A 25840-nucleotide genomic window follows, 5' to 3' on the forward strand; every position below is an offset into this window, starting at 1 on the left:
AGAACTAGACACAGCAGTGGTAGTACCACTGCCAAATACAGACATAGAATAACCTCTTTACTCCTACTTGAGATTCCCATTTATACATCCAAGGATTTGCATTAGCCATTTTGGCCACACTGGCAGCTCTTGTTAGGCTGATTATCCACCATAACCCCCAAATCTTTTGTAGAGTCACTGCTTTCCATGGCACAGTCCCACATCATATAAGTATGGCCTAGGTTCCTTGTTCCTAGATGTATACATTTACATTTAGCCATATAGACCATTATGAACAGGAAAAAATAGAGTTACACTATGATTTAGTGCATTTGTCACATTATTCATATCCCAAGCAGAGTTCTTCTCCTGAAAAGGGAGGCCAGGAACTCCATGAAAGTCACTAGGGACTTTGTTATTACTACTGATTTTACATGGAAGGTACTCAGAGACTAATATGTTGTTTAACAGTATAAAACCCTAACTTAGATACAAAGATAGTCACTCTGAGAAAATTCCATACTTCTCAGTCAGCTACCCGTTCATATGGAAACTACTATAGCTTATTCTTCTTATGGCAGTGATACTCTGACAGTCTTAGGAATTCCTCTTCAAAGTTATGGCACTCACATGTATTTAAAATTTCGGTTTTCAATCCAACCATAAAGGTATCTTTCAGCGTAAACTTAAATCAGCACTATCTCAAGAGTAAACAATAATTAATGACTTGAATAATTGTGCTCAGTACACTATTTGGCTGACAACTGCAGCTTTTGTTAATACTATGCTTGCTGTTTAGGCCTCATATATTGAAAAGTCATGTTATTACCATTGCAAGATAATCAGCATTTACTTAGAAAATTCAGAGGATAAAAAAGGCCAGTGTTGCATACACTAGAATAACCCTGTGTAACATACTGCATTGCAGCAAGACAGCTAATAATATAGTGAAGCAAAAGCTCATTTACTACTATACTGTGGAGAATAGGGTGATACCATTTTTGTTTCATGTTTTGTAAGCACAGTTACTTTTGGGGATTATTGTTGTTGTTGTTGTTGTTGTTAAGAGATCAAGCACATTTCTGGCATGAATTGTAATATATTAAACAGTCAAATGCACCTTTTTGAATATTATCACTCTGTTATGTGGAGGCATTGTTGAGATAATTTTCTATCTGTTACAGTGCAGTGTTTGTCTGATGGCACAGAACACAGGGGACGGAGAATAACGTAACAAGCCTGCTGCAATAACAGTCTCCTGGTTTTAGACTAAAATCAACAAGAATATCCACTGTGGTTTAGGACAATAATACATCATTGGAGGAAGGAGATTTTCAAAGGCACAAATGAGTTAAACACCTATCTCCCATTGACTTTTAATGGGAGTCCAGCACTTAATTGCCAGTTTATGCCTTTGAAAAATCTCCCTTCTAAATGTTGATTTCTCTGCTTAGCAAGGTTACATTTAACAAAGGCTGAATGTTGCTTCACTGTCTCTGGTGCAATAGGTGGGTGATATCCAATATTGTGTGTAAGATTTGACTAAGTATCCTGAAAATGCCAGGGTGGATATTTGCAGTATTGTTGTACCCATATGGGCCCCAGGATTTGAGAGAGAGAAGGTGGGTGACGTGATATCTTTTGTTGGACCAACTTCTGCTGGCGAAAGAGACAAGCGCTTTCAAACTTACCCAGAGCTCTTCTTCAGGTCTGGAACTTTTCCAGACCTGAAGAAATGCTCTGTGAAGCTTGAAAGCTTGTCTCTTCCATCAACAGAAATTGGTCCACTAAATGATATTACTTCATCCACCTTTTTGTCTTTCTTGTGGATATTAACATATAATGACATTATGAAAGGAGAGCTGAACTAGTTCTAGGTTTATATAAGGTTACTTTTTATTTTGAAGAGTGAACAAAATGCCCCTTGTAGTTTACTCTGAAACAGGGCCGACGCGTCCATTTAATGCCTTCTTGAGTCCCCTAGAGCTAGAGAAAGACCTAGGGCGCCAGGATTATTGGTGGGCAGCATTTTGGTGGGCAGCATTTTGCCAGAGGGGGCGGCAGGCGGCTCGGGTGGAGCTGCCGCAGTCGTGCGTGCGGATGGTTGGCTGCTCGCGCAGCTCCAGTGGACCGCCCGCAGGCACGACTGCAGCAGCTCCATCGGAGCCGTGGGGCCAGCACGCGGGGTGGCGAAATTGCCGTGCACCTCGGGCGCTAAAATCCCAAGCTTCGGTCCTGCTCTGAAATTCTAACACAAGCCTTAAACAATCGTCATAAACTTCTCAAACATCCAAAGCAAGGCAAATAGAAGGTTATGGAGATATCAGTGAGGTTAAGAGCTCAGCTGGATTTTTAAAAAAAATGACTCAAACATTTAGATGGATAATGGGGACTTCCACTGTTGCATCACAGTGGTCAGTAACCTTCAGCATGTGGCCCAACAGGGTAATCCACTGGCGGGCTGCCAGACAATTTGGTTACATTGACTGTCCACAGACACAGCCCCCCGCAGCTCGCAGTGGCCACAGTTCGCCATTCTTGGCTAATGGGAGATGTAGGAAGCAGCACAGGCCACAGGGACATGCTAGCTGCCGCTTCCCACAGCTCCCATTGGCTGGGAACGAGAACTACAGCCACTGGGAGCTGTGGGGGGCCGTGCTTGCAGACAGTCAATGTAAACAAAATGTCTTGCTGCCTGCCAGTGGATTACCTGATGGGACATGTGCCAAAGGTTGCTGACCCCTGGTCTAGGCTAGAACGAAGCTGTCCTTTGGGCAGGTTAGACTATAACTGCCTCCTGCAGGGTTTCTGTTGGAAACTAGTCACTATTGGTGTCATAAACAGATGGTTAAGGGTTAGTGTCTCTTTTTCCTGTAAAGGGTTAACTAGCAGTAAACCTGGAACACCTGACCAGAGGATCAATCAGGAGACAAGATACTTTCAAATCTCGGTGGAGGGAAGCCTTTGTTTGTGCTTTCTGGGTTTTTTCTTTGTTCTCTCTGGGTTTTTAGAGGGACCAGACATATAAGCAGATATCTCCAAGTTTCTGAAACAGCCTCTTCTGTTCAATTTAGTAAGTACCAGTTAGAAAGGTGGTTTAGTCTTTTAATTGTTTTCTTATTCTGCAAATGTGTATTTTGTTGGAAGGATTGTATCTCTGTTACTGCAACATGTATTTGTGCTGGGGGGAGGATTCTCTCTAGTATGTATAAGCTGAAAGACCCTGTAACATTTTCCATCTTGATTTTACAGAGACAATTTTTACTTTTTTCTTTCTTTTAGTAAAAGTTTTCCTTTTTAAGTACCTAAATGTTTTTTTATTCTGGTGTGAGACCCAAGGGGAGGGAGTCTGCACTCACCAGGGAATTGGTGGGAGAAAAGCGGGGGAGGAAAAACCTGATTTCTCTCTGTATTAGTATTACTGTCTCTCTCTCAGGGAGAGTCTGGGAGAGTGAAGAAGGGGGGGAAGGTGGATTTCCTCTCTGTTTTAAGATTCAAGAAGTTGAATCACAGCAATCTCCTAGTGTAACCCAGGGAAGGGACAATCTGGGAGGAAGAAAAGAGGGGAATGGTTTATTTCCCTTTGTTTTGAGACCCAAGGGGCTTTGGGTCTTGGGGTCCCCAAGGAAGGGTTTGAGGGCCAGAAAGTGCCCCAAAACACTATATTTTGGGGTGGTAGCAGCTCTACCATTTCTAAGCTAGTAATTAAGCTTAGGGGGGTTCATGCTGATACCCCATCTTTTGGACGCTAAGGTTCAGAGTGAGTGTTCATACCATGACAATTGGAAACAGCAAACTTGATGGGCCACTGGTCTGATCTGTATAGCAGTTCCTATGTTGAACAGTTGGAGAGAGTCCACAGGCGAGCAACAAAAATCATAAAAGGTTTAGAAAACCTGACCTGTGATGGAAGGTTATGCTGAGCATGTTTAGTCTTGGGAAACGAAGACTGAGAGGAGATCTCATAACAAGGTTGAAATATATTAATGGCTGTTATAAAGAGGACTGTGATCAATTGTTCTCCATGTCCACTGGTGGGAGGACAAGAAGTAATGGGCTTAATTTTCAGCAAGGGAAATTTAGGTTAGATATTAAAAAAAACTTACAACCAGTAAGGCTAGTTAAGCTCTGGATTAGGCTTTCATGGGAGGTTATGAAATCCTCATCTTTGGAGGGTTTTAAGAGCAGGTTGTGTAGGTGGTAGTGTAGGTGTATTTGGTCTTGCTCTAGAACAGAGGGATGGATTTGATGACTTATCAAGGGCTCTTCCAGCCCTACATTGCTATAATTCTTTGTTCTTATGTAATAGGAGATCTTTAAGAATGTTATTAGTAACTGTAAATATTTATATTATGTTACTGCCCAAAGGGTCGGCTCAGTATTGAGGCTCCATTGTGCTGGGTGCTGTGCAAACAGAGAAAAGAGACAGCAAAGAATCCTGTGGCACCTTATAGACTAACAGACGTTTTGGAGCATGAGCTTTCGTGGGTGAATACCCACTTCCTCAGATGCATGTAATGGAAATATTTGGATAATGGATATTTCCATTACATGCATCTGAGGAAGTGGGTATTCATCCACGAAAGCTCATGCTCCAAAACGTCTGTTAGTCTATAAGGTGCCACAGGATTCTTTGCTGCTTTTACAGATCCAGACTAACATGGCTACCCTCTGATACCAGAGAAAAGAGAGAATACCTTTACTGGAGGACTCCAGTAGTCATGACTTATGAAGGTGGTTTGGTGACCTAGGTGAAATGGTGATTCCAATATGGTTTTCAAACAGTGTCTTGCATTAAATTTCAGCTCAGTCTTAGAAAGTTCAACCATTTTTTCAGCTATCTTTTAAAAGGAAAGTGTTCGTAACTTTTTTTTACCTGAAAAGCAGATTTTTCCCCCCACACTTGCAATATTCAAAACCATCTTGATTTTGCTCAAATTTTTGAAAAAATCTCTTCTTACCAGAGACCAAGCCTGTAAAATTTCAGCCTCAAAAGTGAATTTTCAGAGAGTCAGGAGCTTATAAAAATCACTTATATTGTTTCACAACTGTAACTGCAGCATTTAGTAGTAGAATTGACAGGAAATAATTTATTTTGAGAATTTAGCCTTTCTGTTTATGAACTATCAGTGAAGAGATTGTACCTTTCATTAAGGTGCTTGCTACTGACATTTGTTCGATGCAATTTTTATGAAGAAATTTCAGCATGTGATTTGCTTGTGAACTGTTTCCTGTGACTTTTCCTTTGAGCATTAGTGTTTCACAATTCAGTATCATTTCTGTTCCCTGATAAGATAAGCTGGTATAATATTTATTAACAACTTCTAGTTCCACCCAAAGGGTAAAATTCATTCCTGGTTTGTGCTAATCCTGTGCAGAGGATTAGCACAAACCATAAGCACCTCCTATGTTCCCCTTAAACCCTGGGTTAGTATGGCTTTGGGTTCCCCCAAACAGTGCACGTTCTTTAAGACATGCATTAGAAGTTTCAGGAGTTACATAATGTATGCTTAGAGCTGGGGCTCTGCAAAGGGCAGAATTTCACCCAGATTCATTGAATTTTGTCATTCAATGAACCTTGATGGTGTGTTTAAAATACGCTCTCAGTGAACATTCATACAAACAAAACTTCCAGTGAATGTTGACAAAAAGTGAATAAAAAGGTGTATGAACATAGTCAAAGATAAAACATATTTAGAAGCAGCCAGAATGTTCACCATATTTGTTTATTTTCACCATGTAATCAGTTGTCTTCAGTAGAGAGCAAACAACTAGGCAAAACAAAAATTACATTTTTGGTACATTTCCTAATATGTTTCCAAAACCAGTATAGTTTTAATAACAAACAGAGGTGAAAGTAAGCCAGTACGGTCTGATACGGTGTACCAGCAAAAGCTGGTACGTTGTGCCGGACTGGACCGGCTTCCCTGGTGGTGATTTAAAAGGCCCAGGGCTCCAACTGCTGCGGGGAGCCCCGGGCCCTTTAAATCACTGCCAGAGCTCCGGCAGTCGGGCTCAGGTGAGGATTTAAAGGGCCCGGAGTTCCAGCTGCTGCGGGAAGCCCCAGGCCCTTTAAAGCGCTGCCGCTGGAGCTCCAGCAGTGAGGCTTGGGCAGTGCTTTAAAGGGCCTGGGGCTCCCCACAGCAGCCGGAGCCTCTGGCCCTTTAAATCACCACCGGAGCCTGGCTGCCGGGCTCAGGTGGGAATGTAAAAGGCCCGGTGCTCCAGCCACTGCGGGGAGCCCCAGGTCCTTTAAATCATCGCTGGAGCTCCAGCAGCAGGGCTCGGGTGGCGCTTTAAAAGACCTGGAGCTCCACGACGGCTGGAGCCTCAGGCCCTTTATTTTGCCCCACAGCCCCAGGGCTCCCAGCTGCCTCTGCAGCTGCTAGATCCGGGGTGATTTAAAGACCCTGAGGCTCCCAGCCACAGCCAGAGACCAGGGCCTTTAAATCTTTAAAGGCCCCGCCTCTTCCAGTTGAGGTCACGCCCCCACTCAGGACTCCGGCATACCGGTAAGTCCTTTCAGTTACTTTCACCCCTGATGACAAAGCCCCAGGCCTGTGATGGAAATACAAATATAATAATATTACAGTAGACTACCTTGTTGGTAGCTTCAGCAAAGAGAACAAGAACTAAATAGACATGAAGGTTAATCTACATACAGGTATAGGGAATCCCATTAGAATTAAATAGAGATTACCTCTGGAGCAATACTGCAGAAATAATTGAATATTCATTTGAAATTTTCACTGAATTCACTCTGTGTTTGTGGCACTTTTGTGTATCATCTCCACAAGTATCCTAGTGAACAAGATTACTATACGCTTGTGAATTGAAATAGTGAATTTTAAACAGATATTGCAGGATCTTCACAGAGAACAAATTTGAAATGCAGCATTATAAGTGATTGCAGTAGCATCAAGAAGTTCCAGCTGGGCATCAGGAGTGTTCACAGAGGAGATCTGATTCTAAGTGTTCACATCATCCAGTCAGGGATCATAAATATAATCTATGGTCTGTAGGGCCAGTCCTTTCAAATGCTGACTACACAAAGCAATATTTTCAGTGAACAGGTGGCTGGCTGTATCACTGTCTGAATGATGTTTGCTTGGAAATTATTGCATAAATATTTTATGCAAACAAATTAATAGAAATCATCTGTTTCCTGTTACTACTTGAATAGCAAAACCCCATGATGAAATGACGAAAGTGGGTTCCCCAGTGTTAGCTGTAGCATATTGGCAGGGGATTGTGGGTTAAGCTTGGTTACTCTCATTGCTGGATCCCTTGTCTGGATGAGTAGCATTTACAAACATATCCCATTCTGTGTCAAAGAGAGTGAAAGTTGCTGTCTTCTGCTACTTTTACAATTTCCATTTTACTGTACTGCCATTTGCAGCATTTGTGAAGTATGATGTATAAGGTCTTTGTTGTTTCATTCCATTAATATGTCATTCTAGCATTCTAATGAAGTGGTAAAATGTTTTCAGATACCTACAAAAACTCAGGTTTCAGAATAGTAGCCGTATTAGTCTATATCCGCAAAAAGAATAGGAGTACTTGTGGCACCTTAGAGACTAACAATACATTTGTTAGTCTTTAAGGTGCACAAGTACTCCTATTCTTTTTACAAAACCTCAGTGCTCCCTGTTCAAGGGATTAACCTTCAAGATCCAAACTGCTTGTCCAATTTGAAATCTATTGCAGAGTTTACCAGAGAACTGTGGGTAAATATTAAAGTACACCAGGTGTCCAGAGCTGCATTGACTGCCCTGTATTTAACTCTTATCAACTTCCTGCAGTGTTCTGCCATAGAGTGCAGTTGTAGATGCTCTAATTTTAGTTTAATACTGTATATCTGCACCACAGTCTAATCCTTAGGATTTTGGTTTGCAGGGGAAACACTGTAGTTCTGCTGGAAAATACCATTTTCCCACCGGCAACCTTGAACATTTTTCTATCCCACTAGGGTGACAAAATGAAAAAGACCAAAACAATGTGATCTTCCTTCAAAGTCATATGGACAAAAGAACTGTATTATGTGAGTAAGCAGAAATGCTGTGTGCATGGGAGTTTCAGGATGGGATTCATCGGGGGGTGAACTGGGCTGAAGGAAGGAGACTCTGGAAAAATTCCACCATGATTTCAACAGCTTCCACCCCACCATCAACCTCAGCCTGGACTAATCTACACGGGAGGTCCACTTTCTTGACACCATGGTGCAAATAAGTGATGGTCACATTAACACCACCCTATATCGAAAACCCACCGACCGCTATGCCTACCTTCATGCCTCCAGCTTCCATCCCGGGCACATCACACGATCCATTGTCTACAGCCAAGCACTGAGGTACAACCGCATCTGCTCTAACCCCTCAGACAGAGACCAACACCTACAAAATCTCCACCAAGCATTCTCAAAACCACAATACCCGCATGAGGAAATAAGCAAACAGATCAACAGAGCCAGACGTGTACCCAGAAGCCTCCTACTGCAAGACAAACCCAAGAGAGAAACCAACAGGACTCCACTGGCCATCACATACAGCCCCCAGCTAAAACCCCTCCAACGCATCATCAAGGATCTACAACCCATCCTGGACAATGATCCCACACTTTCACAGGCCTTGGGTGGCAGGCCAATCCTTGCCCACAGACAACCTGCCAACCTGAAACATATCCTCACCTGTAACTGCACACCGCACCATAATAACTCTAGCTCAGGAACCAATCCATGCAACAAACCTCGATGCCAACTCTGCCCACATATCTACTCCAGCGACACCATCACAGGACCTAACCAGATCAGCCACACCATCACTGGTTCATTCACCTGCACATCCACCAATGTAATATACGCCATCATATGCCAGCAATGCCCCTCTGCTATGTACATTGGCCAAACTGGACAGTCTCTACGGAAAAGGATAAATGGACACAAATCAGACATTAGGAATGGCAATATACAAAAACCTGTAGGAGAGCACTTCAACCTCCCTGGCCACACTATAGCAGACCTTAAGGTGGCCATCCTGCAGCAAAAAAACTTCAGGACCAGACTTCAAAGAGAAACTGCTGAGCTTCAGTTCATCTGCAAATTTGACACCATCAGCTCAGGACTGAACAAAGACTGTGAATGGCTTGCCAATTACAGAACAAGTTTCTCCTCTCTTGGTTTTCACACCTCAACTGCTAGAACAGGGCCTCATCCTCCCTGATCGAACTGACCTCGTTATCTCTAGCTTGCTTGCTAGTACACATATATATACCTGCCCCTGGATATTTCCATTACATGCATCTGAGGAAGTGGGTATTCACCCACGAAAGCTCATGCTCCAAAACGTCTGTTAGTCTATAAGGTGCCACAGGATTCTTTGCTGCTTGGGCTGAATAATGCAGTGTCTAACTTATAGGCACTCTGCTGCTGCCTGGATCCACAGCCCTGAGTTTGGCATGCAGGCTCCCTATACAATGCATGGGAAGAGTGAGGCACTTCAGAAAGGGAATCACAGAAGCCAGAATGCTGAGCTGGGAGCAGCCTAAGCTAGTCAGTAGGAAATGCTGAGCAGGAGGGTGTGGCTAGAGCCCCATCCCTAAAGGAGAGTTAGATGTCTAACTCCAGGCTGGAGGCAGACACCTCCTTCCACTTGTGATTCACAGCCATGAAATCTTCTCTTGGAGTTAGGTGCCGAAGCCAGGTCAGTCATTTCTCAAGAAACACTGAGGAGGTACTGACTCCCTTTTCCCCAATTGCCCAGTGGCAAGGGCACTCTCCCAAGTTGGAGAAAACCTGAGTTGAACCTAGGTCTGCTACTTTCCAGTTATGTGGCCTAAATTCTAGGCATGGGAAGGAGAATGTGCCTTTCTCACTCTCTCCTGTTGAAGATGTTCCCCTTTGCATAAATACTTAAATAGTCATCAGAACAGGAACTTGAGTCTCCTACATCCCAGATGAGTGCTCTAACCACTGGGCGATAGAGTCAGTATTTTGCCTTTTCTCTCTGTGACCCTTTTAAGCCCTGGAATTCCGGGAAAGGTAGACTGGGGCAGAGGGAGGGGTCGATGGTCTAGTACTTGTGTCCATGTGCCAGGCCTGCTGGGGGGATATTTAAGAGGCAAATTGTTGCTCAGTTTTGGAGAAGTCAAGGATTGGGAGAGAGCTAGTGTGGGACTTTTCACAGAACCCGGGGTTTCCTTACACCCATTGCTTAATTTGTAATGAAAGAGGTGCCAGGGCTCAAGCATTAGGTGCTGGGGCTCAAGAAATTGTTTCACTTTCATAGCTGACATGGCAAGCCCAGAGGTGCTGGGGTTATGAACTGCCAAGCCTAGAGGCACCGGGGCCCAGCCATGGTAAACTCCAGCACAAATTGAACACTGCTTACATCACAGCTGCCTTATCTTCCTCTTTGTGGACATGTACCTCCAGTGTAAGTTTGAGTAGGCACAGATGCCACTTTCCCATCTGCCCTATCTGCCAATAGCTGCACTTTCAAACCTGAGCCAAAGATCTAGCGCTAATGGATTACAAACAAAGGGAGGGATTTTCAAAGAACTGAGCTGTCTTTGTTCCCACTCGACTCAATGGTAAAACTCCCATGGGTGTCCAGTGGAATCAGAGTTAGGTTAATGCTAATCATTTCTGAAAATCCAACACAGAAAGTCTAGGAAATGTTCACAATGTCTCCTTTTTTGGTCATACACAAAAGCAAAACTGGCTGAATTATTCAAAACCGCACCTGTAAAAATACATAATTAATTGCATTCTAGTCAACAAAAAAATCCATGACTCACCTTCAGTTTAATGCAGTTTAAAAGAACCATTAGAACAGGAGGGGCAAACTTTTTGGGCCAAGGGCCACATCTGGGTGGGGAAATTGTATGCAGGGCTGGGGAAGGGGGTTGGGGTGCAGGAGCAAGTGTGGCGTGTGGGAGGGGGTGCAGTGTGCAGGAAGGGACTCAGGGCAAGGGATTGGGGCAAAGGAGGGCTGCAGGGTGCATGAGGCTCAGGGAAGGGGGTTGTGGTGAAGGAGGGGTGCAGAGTTCAGGAGGGGGCTCAGGGCAGGGGTACAGACTGCAGGAGGGGGCTCAGGGCAAGGGTTGGGGTTTGGGAGGGGTGCAGCAGGGGGCTCAGGGCAGGGGGTGCAGGGTGCACAGGGTGCAGGGTGCAGCCGGGTGCTCAGGGCAGGGGGTTGGGGGTGCAGGAGGCATGCGAGGTGTTCAAGGGGGCTCAGGGCAGGGATTTGGAGTGCACAGGGGTGCAGGGTGCAGCAGGGGGCTCCAGGCAGGGGGGTGGGGTGTAGGGTGTATGAGGAGGATCAGGGGTGCAGGAGGGGTGTGAGGTGCAGGCAGAGGGATTAGGGCAGGGAGTTGTGGAGCAGGGTGCAGGAGGGGTTCAAGCTCTGGCCTGAGACCACTTACCTAAAGCTGTTCTGGGGATGGCAGCAGGCTCCCTGCATGCCTGCCCTGGCCCTGGCCCTGGCCCTGGCCCTGGCCCTGTGCTGCTCCAGGAAGCACTGTGGCCCCTGGTGGGGACAAGAGAACTCTGCGTGCGCTGCCCTTGCCGTGCCTCCAGGTACCCATTCCCGGCCAATGGGAGCTGTGGGGATGGTGCCCAGAGGCAAGGGCAATGAACATGAAGCCCTCTGCCCCTGCACCTGAGGGCCACTTCTGAGAGTGGCATGGATCCTGCGGCGCCATGGGGGGCAATCCCGCGGGCCGGGTCCAAAGCCCTGAGGGGCCGGATCCAGCCCGCGGGCCATAGTTTGCTCACCCCTGCATTAGAAAGTCATCACACAATGGAAACAAGGAATGCTCCTAAAATATTTTTTTAAGTTGCACTGCTGAGCACAGGTGTAATAAACTGATTAATTCATTTGGTGCTCGGTGAAACAATTTTAATTATGATGAACTAACAAGATTTTAATGGATTTATCATAAGTATCCCTATGCAAATTCTATTATAATGCAGCAATTAATTTACAGATATACTGTGATTTCAACAGGTGAGGTAACTCACAATGTAAAGTTTGTGCAGGGATCCACTGTGAGACTGCTGAAATCAAATGGACAGGTGCTTTGGCCAGAATCTGCCTAGCGTTCCCTGGGAAGGGTGTGTTTGTGTTGGTTTGTGTATTTGCGTATGTGTGTACAAACCAGACTCAACTATTAGCTGAAAGTCTCTTAGGAAAGGCTAATACAATCAATGAGAAAGTGAGGGGAGGAGTAGCTCATGTTTAGTAGAGCTGAGTGCAATTTTTCAGCCAAAAGCTTTTTACAAATTTGTGGCAGTTGAATTGAGTCAGAAAAAACAAAACCAAAAATCCAAAAAAGTAAATGATGAAAAGATTGAAACATTTCGTTTCAACATTTTAAAAATGAAACATTTTCAGTTTTTCAGTTAGCAGCAACTTTTGGTTTCATAGTTTCCTTTAATTTTGTAAAAGTCAAATTAAATTAACATTTAAAAATGTTTGAAGTCAAAATAAAATGTTTTGTTCAACCTGCAGTGATTTTTTTTAACTTTTTGATTTGCCAGAAGTTTAAAAAAATCATAGTTGATTTGACCCAAAACGATTGTTGTAATTTTTCAGCATCGCCAGAGAACCAAAAAATCCATTATTTACACAGTTCTAATTTTTAGCTCATAACCAAGACCAGAAAAAATTGATTTACAAAACAATTAGACATCCCTTTGAGGCACAGTTCCACTGGGACTCTCCTCTTCTGCTAGGGGAGAAGAGTTGCTGCATTTGGCCTTCACAACCTAGCCCTGCTCCACTAGCTGGTGTGAGAAGAGGTGGAGCCTGGGCTTTGCCTAATCCCCACCCCTTTCTGCTGAGTCTCTGCCTGCTTACACCATTTGCTTAGATGCGTATGCTGGGCCCAGTGAACTTTTCTCATCCTACCACGCAGAGCCCTTTGCTGGGGTGTTCTTGGTGGCTCCCCCATGACAGTGGGTCTTGTACTTAGCACTCACTTAAGATGCCTGGGGCAGTTCATTATTTCAGGCTGACTGAAGACTCAGACAGATGTCCCTATATCGCTTACACGTGGGGCATGTTTTCAAGCTTTTCTTCACATCCTCAAGAGCTAATAACTTCAAAAAAACCCAAACAAACAGAAAGCTGAGAGTCTGATCTCACCATATGAGTACAGGAGCCAGGGATGTGGTGCCTGTGCCTTAATCTGGCTCCAGTGTGGGCTGCTGCATGGCTATGTAGAACCAGGCCGCAAAGTAGCTTGACATTTGCTGTCTGCATTCCTCTCTGTAGAGCTTGCTTACTAGAGGGTTCTTGCTAAAATCATTCAAGCAGTAGCGTTGTCCCACAAAATAGTCTTTGGCCTAGGAAAGGTACACCAGGCTGGGAACTATGAATTCTAGCTTCTCCCACACTAACTGGTGTCAATAATTCAATGCCCTTTAAAATTCATATTAGTAAGCATGACATATGCTGGTACGAGAATTCAGGGTTGAGATTTTCAAGGCCAATGTTAATTGCAATATTATAAAGTTGTGTGGCTAAATCCCTTAGCTAGCTTTGAAAAGCTTGGCCCATATCTCTAATATAGCAGACCCTTAGCTCGTCCTGCAAGAAAGACTGCTGCATCCATGTGTTTGGCTGTGCTGTCCATAAAATGGTGCATACATAGTACATCCATAACTCTCTTTTTCAATGTATTATGCCCCCTCATCCTGTGGCACGTCCACAGAGGATAGCAACCTAATCATGCTGCCTGCTCTTATGGCTATCAGTTTGTGCTGATGAGTTTGGGGACATAAATGCATATAACAGAACATGGATTCACATTTTTTAAAAACTTACATGTAGGAAATTATATACCAAAACTGTGTACTAGAATGTTATTGGGTTGTAATTTTAGGCATTCAAAAGTTAGTAAATGCCACAATTAAGGTTGCTTGTGGGGCTTTAATTGTGTCCCCTGGTGTATATGTATTATGATATATGCACTGTCGTAGCTGTGTAGGTACCAGGATAGTAGAGAGACAAGGTGGATGAGGTAGTAGCTTTTATTGGACCGACTTCTGTTGATGAGAGACACAAGCTTTCAAGCATACAGAGAGCTCTTCTTCAGGCCTGGGAAAAGTATTCACAATGTCACAGCTCAATAGGAGGTAGAACAGATTGTTTAGCATAAGCAGTTAACACATATTTCAAGGGACCATTCAAGATGAAGTGCCCAGTTATGGCCTTTAAGTACATGATCACATACTATTTTCTTCCACAGAACCCGTCTCATTGACTTTTGTGATGCTTTTGCTGCCTGAGTACATCTCATTGCAGGATCAGGGCCACAGCCATCAGTTTGATCAGGAATTTTGTTTTTCGTCCAGACCGAACACAGAATATGAACCATATGAGGTTATCCCAACCCTGGATAGAATGGAAGAGACTGTTTTGCTTTGGCAAACAACATGAGGAGAACCTACTCTGATGATTATATAGATTTTGGATTAGATTGAGTGAAAAATGAACAGGGGAGGCAAAACCAAATTTCCTGAAAGATGCATATTCCTAATTCCCCCTCCCCTACACACCCCCAACTTCAGGAGCAATAAGAACTGTGGCCCAGCTCCTCAAAGGCACCCAGCTCCCAAAGGCCTAGGATCTAGCTCCATGTAGGCTTCAGATGGAACGTTTCCCATACATTGTGGCTATTTCTTGTCAAATGTTTTCAGAGCAATTGTCCTGTGCAACATAAATCTTGATTACATGTTTATTTCAGTTGTTGGGTACATTGTCAGGAGGATAATAAGGACAGTGGGGATGGGGAAGATTTATCTGGCTAGTAAAATCACGCTGTGTTCAGACTCCCTGTAGAGCTTTTATTGACTCTGCTGCCAGCAGAGATTAGTGCAATGCAAAACTGTTAAATACACATCCCAGCATATCCCTGTATTTAAGTGGTTCAGATAATTAGCAGTTCTCTAGCCTTTCATTACGTCTTTATTCCAGCTGGCAGAGATACATTTTTTAAAATGCACTTCTTTGTAAACCTCTCCAATCCATATTTGGATGTAACGGGTTGCACTGGGCATGCATTCCTACTGGATAAACAACCTATACAACTCAGCTCTCCTTAAAATGACAAAAGCCTCACTTCACATAGTACACCTAAAATGTGCCTACATTGTATGACAATGAGAATACATTAAAATACCCTCCAGTCCTCTTTCTACAGTTAACTACTATCCAAATACCCACCTGGTGACAAAGTATGAAGACAAGTTTCAAAGTGGTAACCGTGTTAGTCTGTATCAGCAAAAACAATGTGAAGTCCTTGTGGCACCTTAGAGACTAACAAATGTATTTGGGCATAAACTTTTGTGGAGAGATTTAAAAGACTAGGACTGTTCAGCTTGGAAAAGAGATGACTAAGGGGAAGTGGGGAGGATATGATAGCGGTCTATAAAATCATGAATGGTATAGAGAAAGTGAATAGGGAAGTGTTATTTACCCTTTCACATAACACAAGAACCAAGGTCACACAATGAAATTAATAGGCAGCAGGTTTAAAACAAACAAAAGGAAGTATTTCTTCACACACCACACAGTCAACTTGTGGAACTCATTCCCAGGGGATGTTGTGAAGGACAAAAGTATAACTAGGTTCAAAAAAGAATTAGAGAAGTTCATGGAGGAAAGGTTCATCAATGGCTATGAGCCAAGATGATCCAGGATGCAACCCCATGCTCTGAGTGTTCCTAAGCTTCTGACCCCCAAATGCTGAGACTGAAAGACAGGGGTGGATCACTCAAAATTGTCCTCTTGTGTTCATTCCCTCTGCAGCTTCTGGCATTGGTCACTGTCAGAAGACAGTATACTGGGATTGATTGACCATTGATCTGACCCAACATGGCCATTCTTATGTTCTCACCTCAGATTGCCTGGCATACAAGAAGTTGCAAATAAGGGGCAAAAGAAATAAGGATATAAACATCTGACCTACTGCTCAAAGGCTTCTCTGCTGAAAGGCTTTGCATTAAAAACAGAAGATTTGCGCTTCAAGATGTGAATGCCCCTTTGGTTGGAATTTTCTATTCAAGGACCTCCAAAACAGCCTGATTTGTTAACTTTGCAGGTGCTTGGGTGTTTTATTACAGCCTTGTATGAATGGTGCTCTCTCTCAACTTTGCTGTGTGCAGTGCTGTAAGCACCTCTCTCTCCTGTTATTCTGTTCTTTCCTGGCAGTAATGGTCCTCTATCCGCCCTAGAACTGGAACAGAATTCCAGGGCTGTGTGGGGGACAAAAAAGGGGGAATTGGTCATTTAAAAGCTCAAACCCTAAAAGGTACTATGCACAGGCACATGCAGTGGATAGGTTGCCAGCTTTTTAAAGTTGACTCTATGATGTGATGGAAGGGGGTAACGTCAAAAAGATGAACATCGACAAGTGATAGAATGACAAGAATATAAAGAATGCAATGTCCTGTGGCTGCAAGACCTGATGGACTCTAGATCCATCACTAAATCCAGCAAGAAGTTAGTATTAGCTTTTGATTTATGTAGTGCTTACTGCAGGACTCAAAGCACTTCTCAGAATTCTCCCACATACTTGTGGGGATCACTTCTTTTCATCTGTCTCCTGACTACAGTCACTTATAGGGTAGAAAATGGCAACCATTAATTGGAGCCAGTAAACACTATTCAGCAGAATCTACCTCTTTGAAATCTGCTGCCTTCAAATTCTCTGCCGCTGGTATCACTGTATGCTCTCAGGCAAAAGGCCTTCACATGGTTAGCAGTGGAAAATCAATCTCAATTCCCAGAAGATAGAACTGCTGTCATAGAGGGTTACTTAGCACTAGCAGCCGCTTTTTCAGATCAAGATTCTTGAAGAGAAATTCAAAATGCAAAGATTGGCTTATAGGGATGTGTTCAGGTGCGGGTTCAGGTGTTTGAATTTCTGTTTCAAGTGTGACCTTTTCTTATTGGTATTTCTATGTGAACATCCCTCATCTCTTTGTGCATATCTCTTTTATATATATATATATATATATATATATTTCCCAAGCTTTTTTAATGCCTGAGAGAGCCATGTATGAGGCTGTCCAATGCATCGGCTCTCTTATTCCACCATCCAGTAACTGACCCTGCATGTGATTGGAGCTCACACTACTTTGACCTCATACATTGTTCTCTGGAGAGTTGCCCACTGAAGTCAGTAGGAGCTTTTCCACTTACATTAATGGTAACTGGATCAGGCCCAAAACAGCTTGGGAAGAATGTATGTATAAAAGCAAATCGTGTAGCCAACTAGACACTGTCTGTATACATCAATGTGTGTATGTGTATTAACACATTCTGCTGGACAGATCATCATTGATTATCCTTGTATCATGGGCCCTCTATTGCTAGCATCTAATTGAGATTCTTAAAGTTGCAGATGCCAGTGCTTTAGAATCAAGAGCTCTGAGTGTTAGCTCCACTGCTGACATGACACTTCAAATAGCCACAGTGTGCAGCATAGTGAGGAGGATCCTTGTAGGGGGGAGAAGGCAGATAGTTTGAAGTCACTTCTCCCCTTCTGCAAGTTTACAGGTGGATTACATATGAATTTCACTTATTTTGATTGTTTTGGTCTTTATTGGGGGGGAAAGTTTGCTTTAGACTGAAACATATTCAGGACTCTAGTGAGACAGTATAGGTATTCTGAGTGGAATTTAAAACCATGTTTATGCTTATGATTGTGAAGAGATGGGATCTGATATGGCTCCAGTAGGAGTCAATGGCAAAACACCTGCTGATTTCTCTGGGAGTATATTAGATGCTCATACTCCCCGCACCAGTTCATCCCCTAACTTCATTGGGACTCTTCAGGGGCTAAAGAGATTATATCCAGATGAATGACTCTGTAAATTCAGGGTCACATTTTATAAAACAAAAGGAAATTTTGTTTTGGGAGAAAGCAGTTTAGTGGCTTGAGCATGGAACTAACAATGAGAAACTTCTGCATTCCCACCCTAGCTATGTCACTGACTTTCCGCATAGCCTTGCCAAGCCATTTAATCTCTTTTCCCTCTGGAAAATGGACATAATAGTATTTATGTGCCTAATGCACAGTGACTATGAGGATTAATTAATATTTGTACTTTGAAAGTGGCACATACAGCTGTTCACTCTAGCAGTTCCTTACTTCTGAGTGCTCAACAGTGCAATATGAATATTCCAAAAGCAGCAAAGAATCCTGTGGCACCTTATAGACTAACAGACGTTTTGGAGCATGAGCTTTTGTGGGTGAATACCCACTTCGTCAGATGCATGTCACTACACTGAAGTCAAGGGGAACTACATGATTTCAGCTTTCATTTAAGAGCCTGACTATGGACTTAAGTGCCTGACTTCATACAGAACATTTTGACCGCAGTATTCATGGAACAACTTTTGCGCTATCAATGCCATATATAAACAGAGTCGCAACATAATGCATGAAATTACATAATTGATTTATTCTTTATAATGTTCTGAATGTCAAAACGTCCCGTTGCTATGAATGGAAATGTACGCTTCTGACCAAAATCATACATTCCTTACCTGCGTGCAAATAAGTGTTTTGCACTTTTGTCTGGCTACATTATATGTGCTAACTTTGAATTTTGGGAGCTAGTGTCTTATGGGCAAGGCAGAGAACAGGTAGGGTGATCATGTGTCCCTGAAAACTCCAGTGGTACTAGGGTGGTACTAAGGCCTCCATCAATTTTGCAAGAGGTGATTGTTCTCTGGTTTCTGTAACCCCTTGCACGTTCTGGCCATTGAAAAGCCACTGGTCAGCTGAGCCAGTGAAATTGACAACAAGCTTGCTGAGCACATATGATCCTCAGAGACAAACTCCAACTAGGCCTATCATATGTTGCCATCATGCCCTTCCCCTTACTTAGAAGTTCTTTCAGGGATTTTCTTGCCTCCCTAGAACAAGTAACTCTCCGCTTCAGCTGTCCAAATACTCCTATGTGCACTCTCCTCACATGCCATCAAACCCGTCTCTGCTACAGTTGTCTTGATTTTTCACTTTGAAAGTTTGGTCATCTCCACACAGGTGAGGGACAAAGTCAGTGGTTAGCAAACAAACTACTAAGTGATTACTCAGCTATGAAAACAGGAAACCTCAGAAGAATATTTAAATATCTCCCAAACTGAGCTATAATTATTTTAGCTAAAATGTAAAATAATGATGAGTGTCTTAATAACTGCTGAAACTGCAGATGGTTATAAAGAAATCGGATAGAGGAGATGCGAGAAAATGTGTGTTTTCCCAAACTTTCAGCAGGATTTAAGATCTCAGAGAACAGAGAAAAAAAAGTGAATATTGTTTCTGCTTAGCTGGGCTAGACAAACTCTTTCAAACACATGGAATAGAATCAGCCAGTCCTAGGCAAATGACAAACAGCATGTGATCCACTCTCTGTGGTAGATTCTCAGATCCAGTTCCAGAACAGCAATTGACCATATATACAGAAGCATGATAATCTTTCCAGATATCCAGATAAATTAAAAAAAATTGCAGAAAACTACTATTGGTACTTGATGAACATAACATTTGAACAAACCATTACAGGATAATAGGTGCAGTTTAAATACATACCAAGGCAGATATTGAGTATTTTTGTGGTTCAAGTTGAACTCCTTGCAGAGCTGTAGTTTTAGCATTAGTGTCTCTACATCATGTTTTCATTTCTCAGAATTCCATTGCACTTAATAGAGAGCTTGCACCACTGATTTTAATGGGATTTAGCTTAGTTCATACTGCATATTGGTATTCATACCTGCATGGGTAGAGTAATGTCGTTATCACTGTACAAAAACAATTCAGCTGTAATTGATTGTAATGATTCAGCTGAAAAATATTCCTAGCCGTATTCATTAACTACAATGTCTTACTGTTTTTTTCATGGTTATTCCAGAGGTCTTTGACATAAGATCCCTTCCCATTTTAATTTGTGGCTTGCACCTAGTGATTTTTCTCTGTTCTAGAGAGGATAGCTGGTGCTCTCTGTCAAACTGATCAGTGCCATTCTTGGATTAACCTGAGTGATGGTGATTTGAGATATTCTCCTCACCGGGGTTAAAGCTGCTTATGTGGTACTTCCACTTAATTTTGGGTATGGAGTGAGATTTCAGACCTGGAAAAAGAACAAGGGTCCTTCACGTAGCAATGCAGAGCACTAACCATAGGCCCACTAGAAATCATAATTTGTTTGAAATATACCCCTTCTCTGTTATTCCATATTCTATTTAGTACACAAAATCCCCTTGCTGGGAGTTGGACACTTGCCCAATTGATCTCAATGGGAATTTGTGTGGTAAGAAGAAGGTAGTTTATGTAATGTTGCATATGATAAAACTCTTTAATGAAAACCCAGTTTTATTAGTTATGAAAAAAAGCCCTCTTGCGAGTGGTAAAGTTCTGCAGAATCTTTAAATCTCTATGTTCTGGGCTGCTCAGATGGTATTTCCTCTCCAGCAAGCTGTTCCAGAGCCCATCATCAAAATCAGAAATGTAATGCATACTTTTTGCAGCCAATAAAATGGTTAAACCTTCTATCCCATTGAAAAGATTATATAAAATTCATACTATTTGTAATATTTTTTGTAGCTGCAGAGCAGTAAAAATCACTTGCTGACTGCAACACTTCATTATTTCAGTAATATTTGCAGAGAAATAGGTACTGTTTAGATTAAGTGCAGCACAATGGGGGTTGCAGGTAACATTTAATTACAAATTTAAATGCCTACAAGTTTGAGTGCACAGAACAAAACAAGAAAACATAATAATTTATATTTTATTGATGGCAACAATGACCCACCTGGCTATTGTTCCTTATGGCAGATCATGATCAACTAGAGCACAAATTGTAAAGGTATAATGAAAACTGTGTTAAACCCACATTTATGTGTTACTGACTGTTCCCACTAACCAGGCTACGTGGGACATTCAGCGTTTAAATAAGTTACAACTTTTAAAACATTCTTTTCCTTACCCATGAAAACTATTTGGCATTTCCTGGATCACACACTGCAAGTATTTCAAAATGCATCCTTTTGTTTCATTGCCATTTCCACAAACTGCCTATTTTTCATAGGCTTTGGATTTTCTAGTGGTGCATGGGGGCATCTTTCTGTCTTTAAAAAATGCTGCACCAGAAACTGGGGTTTAAATAACTAAAAAGTAATCAAAAGTTAAAACAGTCACGTAAAGTTACCAAGTTTGTGATCAAGAGTTTACCACTGAAGGCAGTGGGTCGTGTCCAGAATTAGCCCCCAGTTAAGTAGTATTGAAGCACATGCTTAACTTTAGGAATATAATTAAATCCCATTGACTTCAAAGATACTGAAGTTAAGCATTTGCTTAAGTGTTTTGCTGAGTTGGAACCATACATTCTCCTTTTTGACATACAACGCCAGTTTCTGAAAGGATGAACTCAATCCTACAAAGCCAGATCAGGGTCTAACATGGGCCATGTTCTTTCAATTTGCATCTTCCAGGGAATTCTCTTAGTTCCTTTTACAGTTACAATTTTTAAAAATAGTTTGAGAGATAAAGAACTAAACCCCAAAGCTTGGTATGTTATGGTAAACATATAGCACAAAATTAACCATAGGTCATTTAAAAGGTTACAGTGTCTCTATATCAAAACAAAACTTCTCTTTAGCATTGTCTAGCAACTCCAGAGCTTTCACAGTAACTGGGGTGCACTTGGATTACAAAGAGGCTTCTAACATTTGTAACATTGCAGTGAACTAGAAAGTACAAAGCAGATTTTGCTAATGGAAAGGGATAACTTATTAAAGAATTCTTGGTCTATCCCTCCGGTAATAGCATCAAATCCCCAGGGATGGCTCTGAGCATTTTGCCGTCCGAAGCGCGGCAGGCAGGCTGCCTTCGGTGGCTTGCCTGTGGGAGGTCCCCGGTCCCATGAATTTGGTGGCAGCCTGCGGGAGGTCCGCCTAAGCCATGGGAGCAGCGGACCCTCCGCAGGCATGCCGCCGAAGGAAACCTGCCTGCCACCCTCGCAGTGACCGGCAGAGCGCCTCTGGCGGCTTGCCGCCCCAAGCACGCGCTTGGCATGCTGTTGCCTGGAGCCGCCCCTGTGAATCCCACCCTATGTGATCCCTTGAGGTCAGTGAGCTTGCATAGGAATTTAATCATCACAGGTTTTGTTCCATATACAGTTCCCTTGTGACTCAGTTTCACTCCAGGACTTCTGGCAGTATGTGAGAAGATCTGAGCTCTGTTCTGAAACGTAGACATCAGCTGTACTGCTGAGCTATTTCTTTAAGGTTAAGGGTGGCTCATTACACACTGCTGTGTGGCTCATACGCTGAATAGCACTACACGTTAGGTGAATATGAAGGATCAGATTTTCAGAGGTGATTATGAGCATTTTTTGGTCCCATTTCCTTTTCGTTTGGATAGGAAATTGGACATTCAAATGCACTTGAGTGTCTTCAAAAATCTCAGTGAAAAATATCGTACTTAATCAGTTTAAATTTTCTGAATCCAGCATTAGCAATTGTATTTAACAGATTTTTTTAAAGCTTGTGAGTTTTAATTTATTTGCATCGTCTCTATAGTATTTGTAGCCTCCCTGTCTAGTGTTCCTTAGTTCAGTCTTTTTTGGTAATTTTTATTGGCATCTGTTCCATGTGAGTGAACTATAGCTGATTCCAGTGCCGTTCTACTGAACAGGGTCACTAAAGTGACCAGGGGGGTGATCAGAGATTGCAAACCACCTTCAGTGCTCAGCAGTTGGAAATTAATGTGCTTGAAATTCTGCAGCTGTTTACAGAAAAATGGTTCTAGTGTGACTCAATCCTCATTCTTTTGAGGAAACATCTGCAGAATACAAATATTTAGGGGGGAAAATCTCACCCATACCTTGTAATGTTCATTATTTTCACAGCTAAATTTAGAATGTAAAGCAAGTTTTAGCAATAGGCTGCATGCTTAGTGTTCTTTTTTGCATGCTGATACCCAGAATGCTTTTCCAGCTCATAGCAGTTCTGTGTCAATGCCTGTAACTAAACTCTTACAACAAACTGAAAACTTTGGCTGTGATTGTGTGTGCTCTGAATGTTACAAAAGGATTTGCCAGGAATAAGAGTGGTAGGTTTCCCCTAACATTTAACTTAGATATTCTTGTGTGCAACATCAAATGTAAAATCTTAATTAGGATACAACAGCAATGCAAATTATTTATTTGATGACCTGTAGCAACCAGAACAGATTAACTTCAGTAACCATTTGGCGTTATTTTCATGTCCAATGCAGCCAACTAAAGATGGACCTGAAATAAACCCTACTCCTGAACACTCCTGAATTTTGAAGTTTGATATTTAGATCAGAACAATCCCAAAGTTTATGGTGTTGGGATTTGGCCCGTTATAGAGAGAGGTTCACACTGTGAACTTGGATCTGAACCTAGATGTGGATCTGGGATTTTGTTTTAGACCCATCTCTAGAAACAATGAATTTTAACAATCCAGTCCCTAAATGAGATCACGTGATGCTAGATGTCTGAAAAGAATTAGTGTTGAATAAGGGAGATCTACCCATTTGTCACTCATTCCAGGGGAAATAAGAGTTCTTACAGTTTCCTCCACCTTTCTCTTTTCAGGCAAACTGGCTTCCAAATAGCACTCAGACATCTCTAGGTTCTATAGCCACAATTATATTCTTTTCCTTGCTTTTGTCATGATTCTTTTATGGGAATTTAATTGTCCTGTGAACAGTAGGAATACACTTTATGATTGAACATTTCTTTGGAGCTCTGTAACTCTAGTCTTTCTTAACAGTTTAGAATTAATACACTGGAAGTTTATGCTTTCAGCAATGTTCCTGTCTTTTTTGTTATATTGCATCCTGCCGTTCAATGCACAGTGGGATGTGGACAGAGTATTGTTTGCCAACAGACAGGGGAGAGGACTTGCTTTAATCTATGATTAACCACACACTTATTTTTAGATTCACCATGCTGTAGCATATAGGGATGGGGGAAGCAATCATAGTCAGGATAGTTGGCAAGCAATGCCTCTGAACAGTTTGTAGGCAGCATGACTATTGGATTATCTTGGACATTTTCTAATTGGGAAAAGGTTTTCTTTCTCTACAATGCAGTGGTTGCACTGGAGTGCGTTGTGTTATCTATGAAGTAGGATAATTTAATTTCCTTCTCATGCATGCAAATATCAATGTACACTGAACTGAACTTTGTACAAATGCGATATGTTAAAATAATGTATTAGAAAGAGGGAGAGAGGGGAGAAAAGAAATCCTCATATGACAGCATGATAAGTAGCATAGTGGATAGGGAACAGAACCCAGGAGACTTAGATTCTAATACTTGTTCTGCCACTGAACAGCTATGTGACTTTGGGCAATGAACTCTCTGGGCCTGTTTCGTTTTCCACTCTTTGTCTATCTTGGGATTCAAATTGGTAAGGTTTTTGGGGCAAGAAATAAGGGCTAGCTCCACCAAGGGATTTAGGAACCTAACTTCCACTGTAGGAAGTCCCTAGGCACCTATGTTTTTGCTGGTAAAGTCCCTACATGCCTCTGTTTCTGCCACTGGGCACGTGCACAACCACATAAATCCTGATGCCAAGGTGCCTGTGTCCCAGCAGGAGCCTCAGATTAGGCACATCCCTGCCTATTGTGCTTTTGAGGCCCAATCAGAGAGATATGCTCTGCGTCTGCCTATTGGGTTGGGCCTCGCTCAAAGCACAGCAGGAGCAGGAGCCAGCAACTGGCCCAGCTATCCACTGGACAGAGGAATTGGTCCATCTGCATTATTTTACATGGTAAAGCCCTCTACTCCATGAAAGCCCTTGAAGGATAAAGGTGCCTACGTAGGATCACTGTGACTCAAGGGGTTGTACTACTCGGGGGGCGGGTAGGGAGATGAGAAGCTGCACAAGGGCTTTGGGCTTTTGCATGGATGCACTGGTTCTTCACTGATTCCCTGAGATTTTCAGGATTTCCCAGGATCTCAAGATACCTAATCAAGTATCTGAGGAAGTGGGTATTCACCCACGAAAGCTCATGCTCCAAAACGTCTGTTAGTCTATAAGGTGCCACAGGATTCTTTGCTGCTTTTAAAGATACCTAATCTTTGCCTGTTTTGAATGGAATGGTAAGAATGGACAATTAAAAGGAAACTCTGCAAATAAACCTGACAGCATTTCCTGTTGAACTTGTCTCATTCATTGGGTTACTCCATGGAAAGGACAATAGCTAATTGTATGGGGAAATTCTCTCATCCTCCATCAATATCCTGGAGATTATAAACCTCAAAACCATAGCATTGTTATTAGTGATATTCTGAGAGTTTGTGGAGAAAAGGAAAAAGAATAATAATGTACATAGCAAGAAATTTGGCTAACGATTCCAGATGAACTACAACTAGTATCCTGTGGCAATACAGTATGCACAGGGTCAAGAGGATTAATTGAAACTTGATGTGATGGATCAGTGGAGACCCAGAGGGTAGGGTTGTGAGAAATCTAAATGGGGAATGCATGGTATTTGTTTTTAAATTCTTTTATGATTTCCATGGAAGAATTGGAAAATAAAATTCAACTAGAGAATGTGAGCTGCATTTCTCTTTTCCTAGTCCTAATTGCTGTTATCTTGAAGGAATAGAAATTTGGGTTTTGGTTTCTTTACCCTTGGAATTAAAAAAAATAATCTGGGGTAATGTGTTAGTGGCGCTTGCTAGGAGGGGACACAGTGTTTCTGACTAGCTGCAAATCTTTATTTTGGATCAAGTGGAGGTGGCCAGTTTGTTGGCACCTAATAATAATTTAGCTAAGAGATTATCAAGCCTTATCCAGCTCTGAGG

Source organism: Gopherus evgoodei, chromosome 1 (assembly GCF_007399415.2).
Source record: "Gopherus evgoodei ecotype Sinaloan lineage chromosome 1, rGopEvg1_v1.p, whole genome shotgun sequence".
NCBI lineage: Eukaryota > Metazoa > Chordata > Testudines > Testudinidae > Gopherus > Gopherus evgoodei.